This window comes from Callithrix jacchus, chromosome X (genome assembly GCF_049354715.1).
Source record: "Callithrix jacchus isolate 240 chromosome X, calJac240_pri, whole genome shotgun sequence".
Lineage (NCBI taxonomy): Eukaryota > Metazoa > Chordata > Mammalia > Primates > Cebidae > Callithrix > Callithrix jacchus.
This window is the reverse complement of record NC_133524.1, coordinates 106,588,837-106,603,103: the sequence shown is the minus strand read 5'-3', so window position 1 is coordinate 106,603,103 and position 14,267 is coordinate 106,588,837.

The following is a 14,267-nucleotide window of genomic DNA, read 5'->3' as shown; positions in this document are numbered from 1 at the left end:
CAGATTCTAAAAGAACAAATTGTCCCCCACCCGTCAAGTGGCCTTCTGACTGCACGAGAATGTGCTACTATCCTCTGTAGTCTCCCCTAACATGAGAGGTCGGTGAAATTGATGGAGGAAATGCAAGGCTTGCTTCCCCCCACCCTTAAAGCTTAAAGCAGTTGTAAGGTTTTCAGTCCAGCACATATAGTCCCAATGCCCAGCACACCGGAAGTTTGTATACTGGCCTCTTGTCTTCAAATGTGCAGGAAATTTGAAACTGTCATCTGGAATAGGTTCCATCTCTTATGTGTGATAGATCAAACCAAAGAAGCCCCCAGCCATGCCCAAATGCTGCTTAAAAAGCCTACCTTCCAGTCCTTACAAAAACCTTGCAGGATTAAATGTGTTAACTTTTTTATTTTTGTACAGTTTCTAAGTGATTTTTGCTAGTGATGTTAAAATGACTTAAGTTTATTTGAGGAGTGTGAGCACCTCCTCTATTTAAATAAACTGGTGACTTTCCTTTTATTTTTTAAAAGTGGAAACCCGTTGTGTGCCTCTCGATTTAAGGGTTTCTGATGACATTATTCTTAAGACCAGCATTGATCCTTTATATACAAATATATGTTTTCCTTGTTTTTTATTGCTATTTCAGAAGAAAACGAACCTTTATTTTGCTCTGGACCCAGTAACTGCGCTGGTACATAGACGCACTGAGCAAACAAACTTTTGTAACCACCTCTGACTACTTTTGTATATCAAAGTTGATTACTTTTGAAATATTTGGATCTAGTTTCTAAGTTATTTTAGTGTTTTATATGTTCCCCAAAATTACTTTGAATCGGTCACCAGCATAATAATGAGTTCTTGGTGATACAATGGTGAGACTTGTAATGAGCAAAAAGCTACCTGGAGTAGCTCTTCTTTTCCTTCTTTCTTAGCAACCTGTTTTTTGATTACCGTAAGACATCACAGATTACCTGAAACCCCTTCCAGTATAAGTAGGCCCTCCTTCCTTCCACATTTAATTGCTTAATAGTTTGAAGAAACTATTGGAAATGGGCATTTTATAGGACATGTATGGCTTTAAAATATTAAATAAGAGCAAAAAGAAAAAAATATGAGAAGGTTTATGTGGGTCTGTAAGGTATGGCTGTGGAAAGATATTGTAGTAGTTTTGACACTATTGTTATTACCTTTAAAATCATTTACCCAATAAAATGTTAAAACCGAGTTATAAGCTTGTGTTTCTTTTTTAAGTTTAATCTGTCTCATCATAGAACTTTGGTCTCGTTGGTACTTTTTCTAAAAGGTTAACAGTCGAAGGCTCTGAAGCAATATCGTTAGGAACAGACACTGATTTATTGCCAAACTAGCACCTGGGGAACCTTACCTGCTGGCAACTGCTCCCTGCCATCTGATTTGCCGATGTCATCCTTTTATTTCTGAATCCTGGTTTGCTGGTATAGATTAGCCTTTATTTGGACACCCTAACCTGGCCACATTGATCCTTTAAGGATCCTTCAGATCTTTTGCCACAGATCTCAGGCAAGTATCAGACTTTAATTCTGGCAGGAGCTTAGCTGTGCTTAGGTCTGCTCTGGATTTCTTCCAAATCAGTCAGTGGTTATTGGGCATTTCCTTTTTGTGAACTGGTAGGGGGCAGCAGCAGTGCTATTCAGTGAAATCATCTGATATGGGTACCTTTTCTCCTACCACCGAGGCTTGTCCATTTTCTGAGTACAGTACAGAGTCTGAAAATGCTCAAGATGTGATTAAGCATTTTCAGAGCTTGTATGTACTCATACACACACTAGGCATATCACATGCTTACACTTATTACCACGTATTTTTTCAGTTCCAGATTGGTAACCCCAACTTGTGCTTGGGGGAAGCACCTGGAGTGTAGGGTAGGGCAACTGGTGCTCCTGACTTTCAAGGGCCAGATAAGAGCCTATGTCAAGAAAGGGTTCTCTCTGGGTGCTGCCTCTGCCTACTGTTGCCTTATCCCTTTCTCTATGGAAAGGCTACCAAGGACATTGTTGAAATACCCTTGGCTCTTTCTAAAACATTTGCTGTCTCACTTTCATCATGCACATTTTAAGATCCGTTGCTAGTTGAATATATCCAGGATGACTTTCTGTTACATTGCCCCAAAGCCCTGGTAACCATGTGAATTTTGTGACCCGTGCTTATGTCCATCACAGTGGCTAAAAACAGTGTTCTCAGATCCTAGAGGACTATTGTGGTTTTGAACAGTGCTCCATAAAGGCAGCCATCTGCTTAGGGTTTACCTATTTTCATCATTCATATTTAATGGGATGTAAGATTTTTTAATCATTTAGACAATATTAAAGTGTTCAGGTAGAATGAAGTAGTTTAATGAGACCAAAGCATTCTTTTTTATAGCATTAGTGGTTAACTCTGGTCTGGACAAATTTCAACTTCAGTAATCACACTCCACCTACCTAAATTCTTCCCACAGTTTCAGCATTTCCACTTAAGATTTCATGCCCCACTGGACACTGTCTAAATAGCTTTACTGCTTCCGAGGGCAAGTGTGGGCATGTAGGATGAAGCAGTGCCTCTCTATTGTTGGGATAATACTACCATATCTAAGGGGTCCTATCAGTGTTGAGGTAAGGAGAAGTCTGCAGTGGGGAAGTCACACCTGGATTCATAGCTGCCAGCCAGGAGAGCCAGTGAATGACTGCCCATTCAGAGAATGGCTTTTCCCACTTCCTGCAGTTTCAGACACATAAGCCAAGACAAGTGTGGGTTTGGGCTGGATAAGCTCTGTTAGGTTCCCATCTGTATGCTCAAGCTTTTCACTTACAGGAGGAAGAAATGAATGGGAAGATGAAAGTGAGGAAAGCCAGGGGTATACTGTTTTTGGCTACTGCATTAAAATACCTTCCTTGACATCTGTAGCCCCAGGTGGGACAATCTCATATTCCAAGCCTCAAACTTGTTGGAAGAAATCTTTCAAAAATTGGAGGGAATCATATTAGGTCTCAAGCACTGTTCTGAAGCCAATCTACCTCCTCACCCGAAGAGTTTGGTTACAACCTTGTTTAGAAATGACCCCTTAATAAAAAAAAAATGCTGTATATATACAATGGGATATTATTCAATCATAAATAAGATTGAAATTCTGTCATCTGCAGCAAATGGATCAGCCTGGAGGACATTTTGTTAAGTGAAATAAGCCAGACACAGAAAGCTAAAGAAGTTGATCTCATAGAAGTGGAGAGTAGAATAGTGGTTACAAGTAGCTGGGAAGGGTTGGAAGCGTGAAAAGGGAGAGGCTGGTTAAAGCAGGGGTCCCCATTCCCTGGGCCATGGACCAGAACTGATCTATGGTCTGTTAGGAACCGGGCCTCACAGCAGGAGGTGAGCAGTGGGAAAGCAAGCGTTACCACCCGAGCTCCACCTCTGGTCAGATCAGTGGTGGCATTAGATTGTCATAGGAGCACAAACCCTATTGTGAACTGTGCATGTGAGGGATCTAGGTTGTGTGTTGCTGATGAGAATCTAATGACACCTGCCCCATTTGTGGAAAAACTGTCTTCCATGAAACCAGTCCTTGGTGCCAAAAAAGTTGGACACCATTGGGTTAAATAATAGAAAAATACAAGTAGACTGGAGGAATAAGTTCTGGTGTTCTATAGCACTGTAGGGTGTCTGTAGTTAAGAATTTAAGATATATCTTTGGATAAATAGAAGACAGGGTTTTGAATGTTCCCAACACAAATGATAAATGTCTGCTGTGACAGATTTGCTAATTATACGCTTTGACATTCAATACATACGTTGTATGTATTGAAACATCACTGTGTAGCCTGTAAATATGTGCAATCATGTATCAATTAAAAAATTAAAAATTACCTCTTTATTATGTTTTGAAGGTACTGACTGTGTATCTTAAAATGGACCCACCCGGAGAGCTGGTGGAGGGTGTGTCCTGTATGTAAACCAACGAGCTGCACTAGGCAGCTTTTCATCACGACAGATGATTACTTAGTTTGACAGAGGTGAGATGTAGAGTATGCGCCCTTGTCTGCAGCACACAGCTGGGCAGTGGCTGAATTACATGCCTCTATGCTCACCAGCTGCCATGTCATCTTTGAGCTCATGCTCCCATTCTAAAGGGACATATCCAAGTCACAAGGGGTGGATAATTTGTTCCCCCTTTAGTCTCCCTCCATGACGGGAGAAGCTTTGGTTTTTCAATCAGAATCAGTTGGCACCTCATTATGTTAAAAATCAGATTGAAAACACTATTTCATTGCTATTAAGCACAAATGTATACAAGCTACTTATTAATGAGAACAAGGTAGTTTCAATGACTATAAAATGTTGCAATTGGGTTGAATGACAGTGAATAGTCTCAGCACTCTATTTCTATGTTTTAGCTGTACAACAACAACAAGGTCCTGATTTGCATAGAGCTCAGATTGCTTAATTTTATGAAAGTGTGTACATATAGGTTTAAAGTGTAAAAACCCAGCACAGTCCACAGCTATCTGAAGCTTACAAGAAGTCTGGGCAGGAGAAGCATGACTCCTGAGGTTTAAAGACAAATGAGTAATCTGATGGCTTCTGCTAATCAAGTTGTGGTCTTCAGTTGCCCTTCTGGATATAACTTATTAGATGTTTGTTAAGTGTTTTTTTTTATTACAGTTTCAAAACACAGCGTATTTCAACACACATATTTTTTGAATTAAATGTTTATGGAGGGACGGGTACAGTGGCTCATGCCTGTAATCCCACCACTTTGGGTGGCCAAGGCTGGCAGATCACCTGAGGTCAGGAGTTCAAGAGCAACCTGGCCAACATGGCAAAACCCTGTCTCTACTAAAAATACAAAAATTAGCCTAGCATGTTGGCGCACACCTGTAATCCCAGCTACTCAGGCAGCTGAGGAAGGAGAATCGCTTGAACCCGGGAGCCAGAAGTTGCAGTAAGCTGAGATCGCGCACTGCACTCCAGCCTGGGTGAACAGAGCAAGACTTCATAAAAAAAAGAAAGTTTATGGAAACTTGAAGCTGTTTTGACAGATCCCCAGGATCCCACAGGACAATCAAAACCACTGCTGGAACCTCAACATGCCCAGTTATTTTGAAAACTTCTGGGAAGCCATCATTTGATGAAATGACAGCTTTTTTTTTTTTTTGGCCTTTTCCTCCCAAATGTCAGGCTCAACATGATCCATCAATATTTACGGAGTGTCTGTCCCTCCAGAGGCACAGCACCTTGCTTGGTTCCAGAATAAATATAGTATAATTTTGTAAGATAAATTAATAATCCATTCTGGGCTAAGAGTTGTAAGGAGCATATGCGTTTGGTCTACTTGGGTAAAGTCTTTCCAACTGGGACCCAGGTAACATTAGTTTTCTATAGGATTTCACTAAATAGCTTCCGCCTCAGTGGCATTAGAACATAGTTGTAACTGCCCCTGTTGAGAAATTGTATTTCTTTGCACTCCAATATGTCAGCACCAGAAACCACTCCATACTGGACATGATCATGATTCCCTGAGTGAAGGAGATTGTTTCTGTTCCTATAATGTGGCTCTCTTGCTCCTTAGCAGGAATATGCAAGGTGGCTGGAAGAGAAGTGATGTATAAGAAATAGGTTTGGACACAAAGAATGGCATTGGGTGGCTGAGAATTGTGTTCCTTACTGTGAAGCTGCCCTCTTAGAGGCATTGGGCCCTTCCTATGGCGAGGAGATAAGAAGAGACAGAGAGAGGCTAGGCCTCTAAGAGGCTTTCTTGAGGCCTGAAGAGGAGAAGACAGTTTATAATATGTTTACTGGTTGAAAAATTATAGAGAAAAAAATCCATTCATGGGGCAGGAGAGAAAAGATATTAAGAGTAAACCACATGGAAGGAAAATCGGAGTGACTTTCAGAATCACTTGCTATGCAGAAGAAAAGGAAGGCACTATTAAACCTGGGATATTAGAAAACAGGAAACACATACAATAGAATGTTTAAGTCACATCTGAACTGACAGGAAGCTGCTGAGAGTTTCCAAACATCAGGCAAATATTGAAACTAGGAGTTGGTATAGTCACTTTCCATGAAGCTAACATTTCCATCTAAATGGAATTTTGTAATGACCTAATTTTACCATGTGGGTCAACATGTATAAGTGGGTTTCTGTGTATCAGCAGAGGAGATGGGGGCTGGCCAAACAGCTGGATGGGACAATCATATTCCCCACACCCACATATCCTAGCAGAATGGAAAGGGTGTCTTGGACTGGAAAGAGTGGGAACACCCCATCATTTTGAGGGACACTGCTGGTGTGAGTAATGCAAACATTTCCCTAAACTTTCTCTACTTCAAACATCCAAATGAATTCCAGGAACTCTGCATAAAGACATTGCCACCCTGCTGGCATATCCCTCAGCAATGACCTCTTTCCCAGAATTGTGGTTGGGCAGAGGTGGGTAGCCATAGTGACCTGTGTACATGAAGCTATGCTCCTTGGTGACTTGGTTCTTGTTTATCTGGCCTAGCATATCTTGTGGTCTGTGGTACTCATGAATGATGGGGCTTAAGAGTGAAACATGCGGTCAGTCCAGTTGTTGGATCCAAATAGGATGGGATTGTTACTGTTGGGTAGATGGGTCGAACTGACCCTGCAGCCTTGGAGAAGGTCAAATAGACATTGCTAACAGTCAGCAGTAGGCTGGGAAAGTGCACGTAACATCGTTTGCTCTAGGCAATGTTACACAGTGGGTCCTGCAAGCGCAATGGACAGAGCACTTGAGAGTGAAAAAGAAACATGTTTATTTTCAACCACCCTTGCTTTTTTGACATTTTTTGAGGCAAAATTCATGCAACATACAATTAACCATTTTAAAATGCACACTTCAGCGGTGTATTCGCAATATTGTGCAACCCCTGGCTCTCTAGCTTTAAAACTTTTTCATCACTCCATAAAAACACCCACACCCATTAAGTCACTTGCCAACTCCCACCCCAACCCCTAAGTATCCTCTAATCTTCCTTCCATCTCTCTGAATTTACATATTCTTAATACATCATATTAATGGACTCATATAATATGTGACCTTTTGTATCTGGCTTCTTTCACTCCTTTGTTTTCAAGATTCATCCAAGTTGTACCATGTTTTAGTACTTTGTTCCTTTTTATGGCTGAATAATATTTCATCATATCATGTAACACAATTTATCCATCATTAATAGACATTTGGATTGCTTCCACCTTTGGACTCTTAGGAACAATGCTACATAAACATTTCTGTACAAGTTTCTTTGTGGACATACGTTTTCATTTCACTTGGATATATACTTAGGAGTGGAATTACCGAGTCGTGGTTATTCTATCTTTAACTTTTTTTTCTTTTTTTGAGATGAAGTGTCACTCTTGTTGCCCAGGCTGCAGTGCAATGGCGTGATCTCGGCTCACTGCAACCTCCGCTTCCCAGGTTCAAGCGATTCTCCTGCCTCAGCCTCCTGAGTAGCTAGGATTATAGACGCCCACCACCACAGGCAGCTAATTTTGTATTTTTAGTAGACATGAGGTTTCACCATGTTGGTTGGGCTGGTCTCGAACTCCTGACCTCAAGTGATCCACCTGCCTCAGCCTCCCAAAGTTAGGAGCTTACAGGTGTCAGCCACTGTGCACAGCCTGTCCTTAACTTTTTGAGGAGCTGCCAAACTGTTTTCCAAAGTGGCTGCACCATTTTATGTTCCCAGTAGCAATGTATATGGGTTCCTATTTCTTATCCCCACCATCATTACTTTTCTTTGTTTGATTACAGCCATCTTAGTGGATGTGAAGTGGCATCTCATTATGGTTTCGATTTAGAATTCCTTAAAAATCATTGATTTTGAACACTTTTATGTGCTTATTGGTTATTTGTATATTTTCTTTGGAAAAATGTCTATTCTAGTCCTTTGCCCAGTTTTTAATCTTATGTGCTTATTGGTTATTTGTATATTTTCTTTGGAAAAATGTCTATTCTAGTCCTTTGCCCAGTTTTTAATCAGACTTTTTGACTTTATTGTTGTGTTCTTCATAGATTCAGGATATGAAGCCATTATCAGATATATGATTCGCAAATATTTTCTCTCTGTAGTTTGTCTTTTTCATATTCTTGATAATATCCTTCGACACACAAAAGTTTTTCATGTTTATGAAGTCCAGTTTATCTCTTTTTTTCTATTGTTGCTAATGTTTTTGGTGTCAAATCAAAGAATCCACTGCCAAATCTGAGATCATAAAGATTTTCTCCTTTGTTTTCTTCTATTAGTTGTATAGTTTGATTCCTTATATTTAGGTCTTTGACTTGTTTTTGTAGTGTTGTGAGGTAGCAGTCCAACTTCATTTTTTGCATGTGATTATCCAGTTGTCTCAACACTAGTTGTTAATACTATTCTTTCTCCCATTTAATGTTCTTGGAATCCTTGTTGAAAATCAATTGACCACAGAGGTCTGCATTTATTTGTGGACTCCATCTTACTCCATTGGTCTATATGTCCACCCTTATGCCAGTAACACACTGTTTCGATGTAGCTTTGCAGTGAGTTTTGAGATCAGGAAGTGTAATTCAACTTTGTTTTTCTTTTTCAATACTGTTTTGGCTGTCCAGGGCCCCTTGAGTTTCCTTATGAATTTGAAGATTGGCTTTTCCATTGTTGCACACACAAAAAAAGGCCATTGACATTTTGATAGAGATTGCACTGAATCTGTAGATGGCTTTGGAGACTATTGCCATTTTGATATTTTTTCTAATACATGAACACAGGATGCCTTTCTATTTATTTGGATGTTTTAAAATTTCTTCCAGCAATATTTTGCAGTTTTCAATGTATAAGTCATTTATGTCCTTGGTTAAATTTATTACTAGGTATTTTATTATTTTGGATGCTATTATAAAGGAGATTGCTTTTTTCATTTTATTTTCAGACTTTTCATTACTGGCATTTAGAAACAACTGATTTTGTGTGTTGAGCTTATACACTACAAGTGTGCTGAACTCATTTATTGGCTCTAGTAATTTGTGTGTGTGTGTGTGTGTGTGTGTGTGTGTGTGTATTCTATGGGAATATAATCATATTGTCTGGAAATACAGATAGTTTTACTTCTTCCTTTCCAATCTGGATGCCTTTTATTTCTTTCTCTTGCTTAACTGCTCTGGCTAAGACTTTCAGTACTATGTCGAATAGCAGAGGTGAACATGGACATCCTGATCTTGTTCTTAGGAGAAAAGCTTTCAGTCTTTATTAGGTCTGATGTTAGTTGTGGGTTTTTCATAAATGCCCGTTTATCATGTTAAGACATTTGCCTTCTACTCCTAGCTGGCTGAGTGTTTTATTATGAAAGGGTATTTTTGTCAAATGCTTTTTCTGCATATATTGAGATGATCATGTCCCCACCCCACCCCCACTTTGTTCTATTAATGTGGTGTACTACATTGGTTGATTTTTTTTACATCAAACCACCCTTAAATTCCTGGGAAAAATCCCACTTGGTCATGGTTTGTTAGTTGGTTTACTTTAGTTTCAATAGTTAGTTTCAAACAACCAACTATTGGTTTCATTGATTCCTTTTCTATTTTCTATTTCATTTCTCTCTGCTCCAATCTTTATTATTTCCTTCCTTCTACTGGATTTAAGTTTAGTTGCTTTTCTTTTTCTAGTCCCTTCAGGTGTAAATTTAGAGTATTGGTTTCAGATCTTTCTTCTTTTTTAATGTAGGTGTTTACAGCTATAAATTTCCCTCTGGACGCTGCTTTCACTGTATCCCATAAGTTGTCGTATGTTGTATTTTTATTCTCATTCATCTAAAAGCATTTTCTAATTCCCCTGGCGATTTCTTCTTTGACTCATTAGTTCTTTAAGAGTATGTTCTTAATTTCTACGGATTTGCAAACTCTCCAGTTTTTCTCATTATTGATTTCTAGCTTTGTTCAATTTGATCAATCATACTTCGTATAATTCCAGCATTTTAAAACGTATTCATTGTTTTATGGCCTAGTATATGCTCTAACCTGGAGAATATCCCATGTACACTTGAGAAGAACGTGTATTGTGCTGTTGTGCGGTACAGTGTTCTTATCTTTATTGCATCCAGTTGGTTTATAGTGTTGTTGAAACCGTTTCCTGATCTTCTGTCTAGTTCTATCCATTATTTAATGTGGAGTATAGAGGTCCCAAAATGTTATTGTAGAACTGTCTACTATTTGTGTTTTTAACTCCATCAGTGTTTGCTTCATGTATTTTGGAAATCTGTTTGGTGCATACTTATCATTGTTATATCTTCTTTATGAATTAACCCTTTTATCAGTAAAAATTTCCTTCTTTGGCTCTGATGACAGTTCTAATATTAGTGTAACCATCTCGGCTCTCTTGTGGTTACTATTTGGATGGAATATCTATTCCCATCCTTTCACTTTCAACCTGTATCTTTGGGTCTAAACTGAGTGTCTTGTCAGTAGCATATAATTGGATCATGTTGTTTTTTAATCCATTCTGCCAATGTCTGTCTTTTAATTGGTGAGCTTAATCCATTTACATTTAAAGTGATTACTGATAATAAAGGACTTTTGCCATCGTGCTGTGTATCTTTTTTTGTTCCTCAATTCCTCATATACTGCCTTCTTTTGTGTTTGATGTATTTTTTTTTGGTAATATCCACTTTGAATCCCACTTCATTTCCTCTTTTCCCTATTTTTTAAGTTATTTTCTTAGTGGTTATCATGGCGATTATAGCTAACATCCTTTTATAACAATTTAGTATGATCACTCCCATTTTTTTCTTTTTCATTTTAAGTAGACTTTATTTTTCAGAGAAGTTTTAGGTTCACGGCAAAATTGAGCAAAATGTATAGAGGGTTCCCCTATATTTCCTATAAACCCATCCCACACACAGCCTACCCCACTATCAACATCTTGCATGAGAGTGGCAAATTTGTTATAACTGATGAGCCTACATTAATACATCATTATTATCCAGAGTCCAAAGTTTACGTTAGGGTTCACTTTTGGTATTCTCCATTTTATGAGTTCTGACAAATGCACAATGAAATGTATCCACCATTATGGTATTATACAGAATAGTAGTTTCATTGCCCTAGAAATCCTCTGTGCTTAGCCCATTCATTTCTGTCTTCTCCTAACACCTGGCAACCACTGACCTTGATCACTCCTTTTTAATAACTATAATAGCCAACATTTATTGAGTGCTTACTGTGAAGAACCATGTCATACACTTTTCAACAGCCTTATGAGTTTCCCATTTTATAGAATAAGAATCAAGTTCAAAGAAGTTGTCACTTATCTCGGGCCACCTAGCTATAAAGTGGCAAAGCCAGGTTTCAAACCAAGTTTGTCAGGCTCCAGAGACTGAGCTTTTTGCCATTCACTGTTGTCTTGATGAGGATGATGATGGTGACAATGGTGGCGGTGATGGTAGTGGTGGTATCTAGCAAATGTGTTGCCAGGCACTGTGCCAATTGCCTCATCTACTCAATCCTCACAATAGCCATACGAAGTAGATGCTATCATTATTGCCATTTTGTAGATGAGCAAACTGAAGCTCAGAGGTTAGTTAACAATCTCAAATGCACAGAACCTACTGAGTGGAGGCTACTGACTATCACTATCATTGAAGATCTTATTTTGACGATCTGCTATCTCTCTCTAGCACTGGAGATGGCAAAGATGTAGGACTAGGCCTATCCCTGAAAACTGATTGGTTGGTTTGGTTTTTGAAGTTCAAAATCCAAGGACTTAGCCTTTATATTATTTAGTTATTTTACAAGGATACCTGAGTTCTGATGGCAATGCTGGCCTATGGGCAAATCTGACTCTGCCCTTGGTTGTCCAGCCTTACTCATTGTCTTTCTAGTCAGGGGAGGACCGCCCTCAGGCTTCTGGGTACACGACTAGAGCTCAGAAATAGCCCCCTAATCGGCCTCATCAGCTTTGAAGGAGGCCACTGCAGGAGGGGCCTAAGTAGGCCAACACTTTAACCCAGTTACATGAGGGCAGCTGTAATCCAGGCTGATCATGTCTTGCTAAGCTCTCTGGGGGACAAATGTCCAAAAGCGGCTTCCTGTGACCAAGTATCCCTAGATCTCACTATGCAGACACTACTCTCCCCTTCTGGAAGAGGTTGGCCTCAAGGTTACAAGGGCAGAGCTTAATTTGAATGACTGCCAGGACTGAGGAAAGTTGGTGGCAATTCCTAACTGCAGTGAAATGCCCATGGTTCGGGATGTCCTAGGACAAAGTGCTGCTTTTCCTCGAAAGGCTTGATACCTAACTCTTCTTCCACCTTGTTGGAGGAGCTAGGGAAATCACTGTGTTCTGCATGGGCCACACAGCCACTCACATCAACTCAGGGAGTTCAGGACATGCTGGGCTTCATACCCCCACCCCTACTTCTGCCAGTTCACCTCACCCCTGGCAATGACTTGCTCTAGGAGTTCCCCAGGGAAGCAGGCTGATTTGTCTGGCCAGGCGGTGGTTGGGAAAGAAAGAAACCAGAGCTATTGGGGTGGCTGGCCTAGCTTGTCTGACTCCGTCCCTGCCATTTGGCATGGTGAGCTTCCTTATGCAGCTGTGCTCTGCCTCATCTCTCTCATGTCCCACAAACCATCTGTCCTGAGAGAGCTCAACAAAGTGGGTCTCCCTCTGGTCAAGAAGCAGATAGCTTTCCTGGCCTGGGTGGATGCTAGCAGGGAAGGAAAAAGAGGAATGTTAGAATGAGGCTGTATGCTAAAAGTTTGTATATTTTTCCGAAAGTGTTTTCTCTAGCAAGAAGGTGACTTTCACGGGGGAAGAGGAAGAGGAATCTAAGTTAACGATTACAGTATTTAATTGATTATAAGATGTCTGTTATTTTATATACCACTGAAAAAGAAAAAAGTTGCTCATTAAACTGTCATGCCACTGATTTTAAGATGCATTCCAATTTTAGTGATGTTAAAATGTGAAAAAATGTGTCTTAGAGTCCATGAAAAAAACTGAGGTATCACCTGTCCTACACACGAGCACCCACTCACATACACACCACAGGGCAACCACACAGGGCACATTGAGGCAGAGTGGGTATGAGCACAGTCAAAAGCCCACTATCTTCTGTGCTCTGAGAACAAGCATAGCAACCAGACTCTCTGGAAATAGGAGCCCCTTGCACTCAACAGAACTTTGTGAAGCCCTCTCAAACCCATTGATCTCACTGGATTCCTCATAGATGTCCTGTGAGGCAAGCAAGACAAGGGTATTCATTACTGTTTTACAAATGGAGTTCAGAAAAGGTATGACTTTGCCAAGGGCACTCGGGACCTGAAAGGGAAGAAGTGGGACAGTAGGCGCTGCCTGCTCAGTCCTGCTAAATGCTGGTTTGACTACTACAGGACAACCGCTATTATTTAGGAAAGGGATAGAGATAACTACTGACGTTGTAAATAAGTATCTTCTAGCTCATTTCCCCAACAACATTATTTATAAAACCTCAATATACAAGACAGAATGTAAGTGGAGTTGTTCTTGGCAAAGCAAGGGGAAAGGCCAGAACACCACCCACTCTACTCCCACACATTCCCCGCCGCCTGAAGTGGCTTCTGAGGCACCGCCCCAGCATCCCTGAGATGCTGAGGAACAATCTGGAAACCTCTGGAGCAAGGGAGCTTCAACTGTATTGGTAACATTCTTTTTCTTAAGCTGAATTTAGGTATTATTCTTGATACCTTTCGGTATATCTTAAATACTTCGTTTTTTAAAAAGGCACTGCTATAGATGGTCAGGTCAAAGAGATGACTCAGAACCTGCCTGGAAACTTGAAAGCAAAAGAAGTTTGCTTTGAATTATGAGCCTGGGTGAGGTCTGCACACTCAGATTTTGAAAGCTCTCCAGGTGATTAATGTGCAACAAAATCGACAACCCACTGTACTAGAGTTACCTTGTTAGCTCTGACATGCTAAAAGCTGAGTGCATGTCTTGGAATGCACAGGATGGTTCCTCTATTCTCAGAGGGCAGAATACTAGAGAGCCCAAGGTCTTTCTAAAAATGCAATACCCACAGCCTCCTGAGTATAGAAAAGGGACAGCAATGGCAGGTTGGCATCACTTAGGCAAGCCCCTTGGATGGAGAGGGGAAGTGTGAAAGGGAGCAGAGGGGCCTGCTGGCTGGAACAGTGGTGGGCTGAGAATAGGTTGTTGGACAGGAGAACAGCTCTGTGATTCATGCTTGGCCCTGTTTCCTAGCAGAGATGTGTCAAGGAAGCCTCCACCCCCAT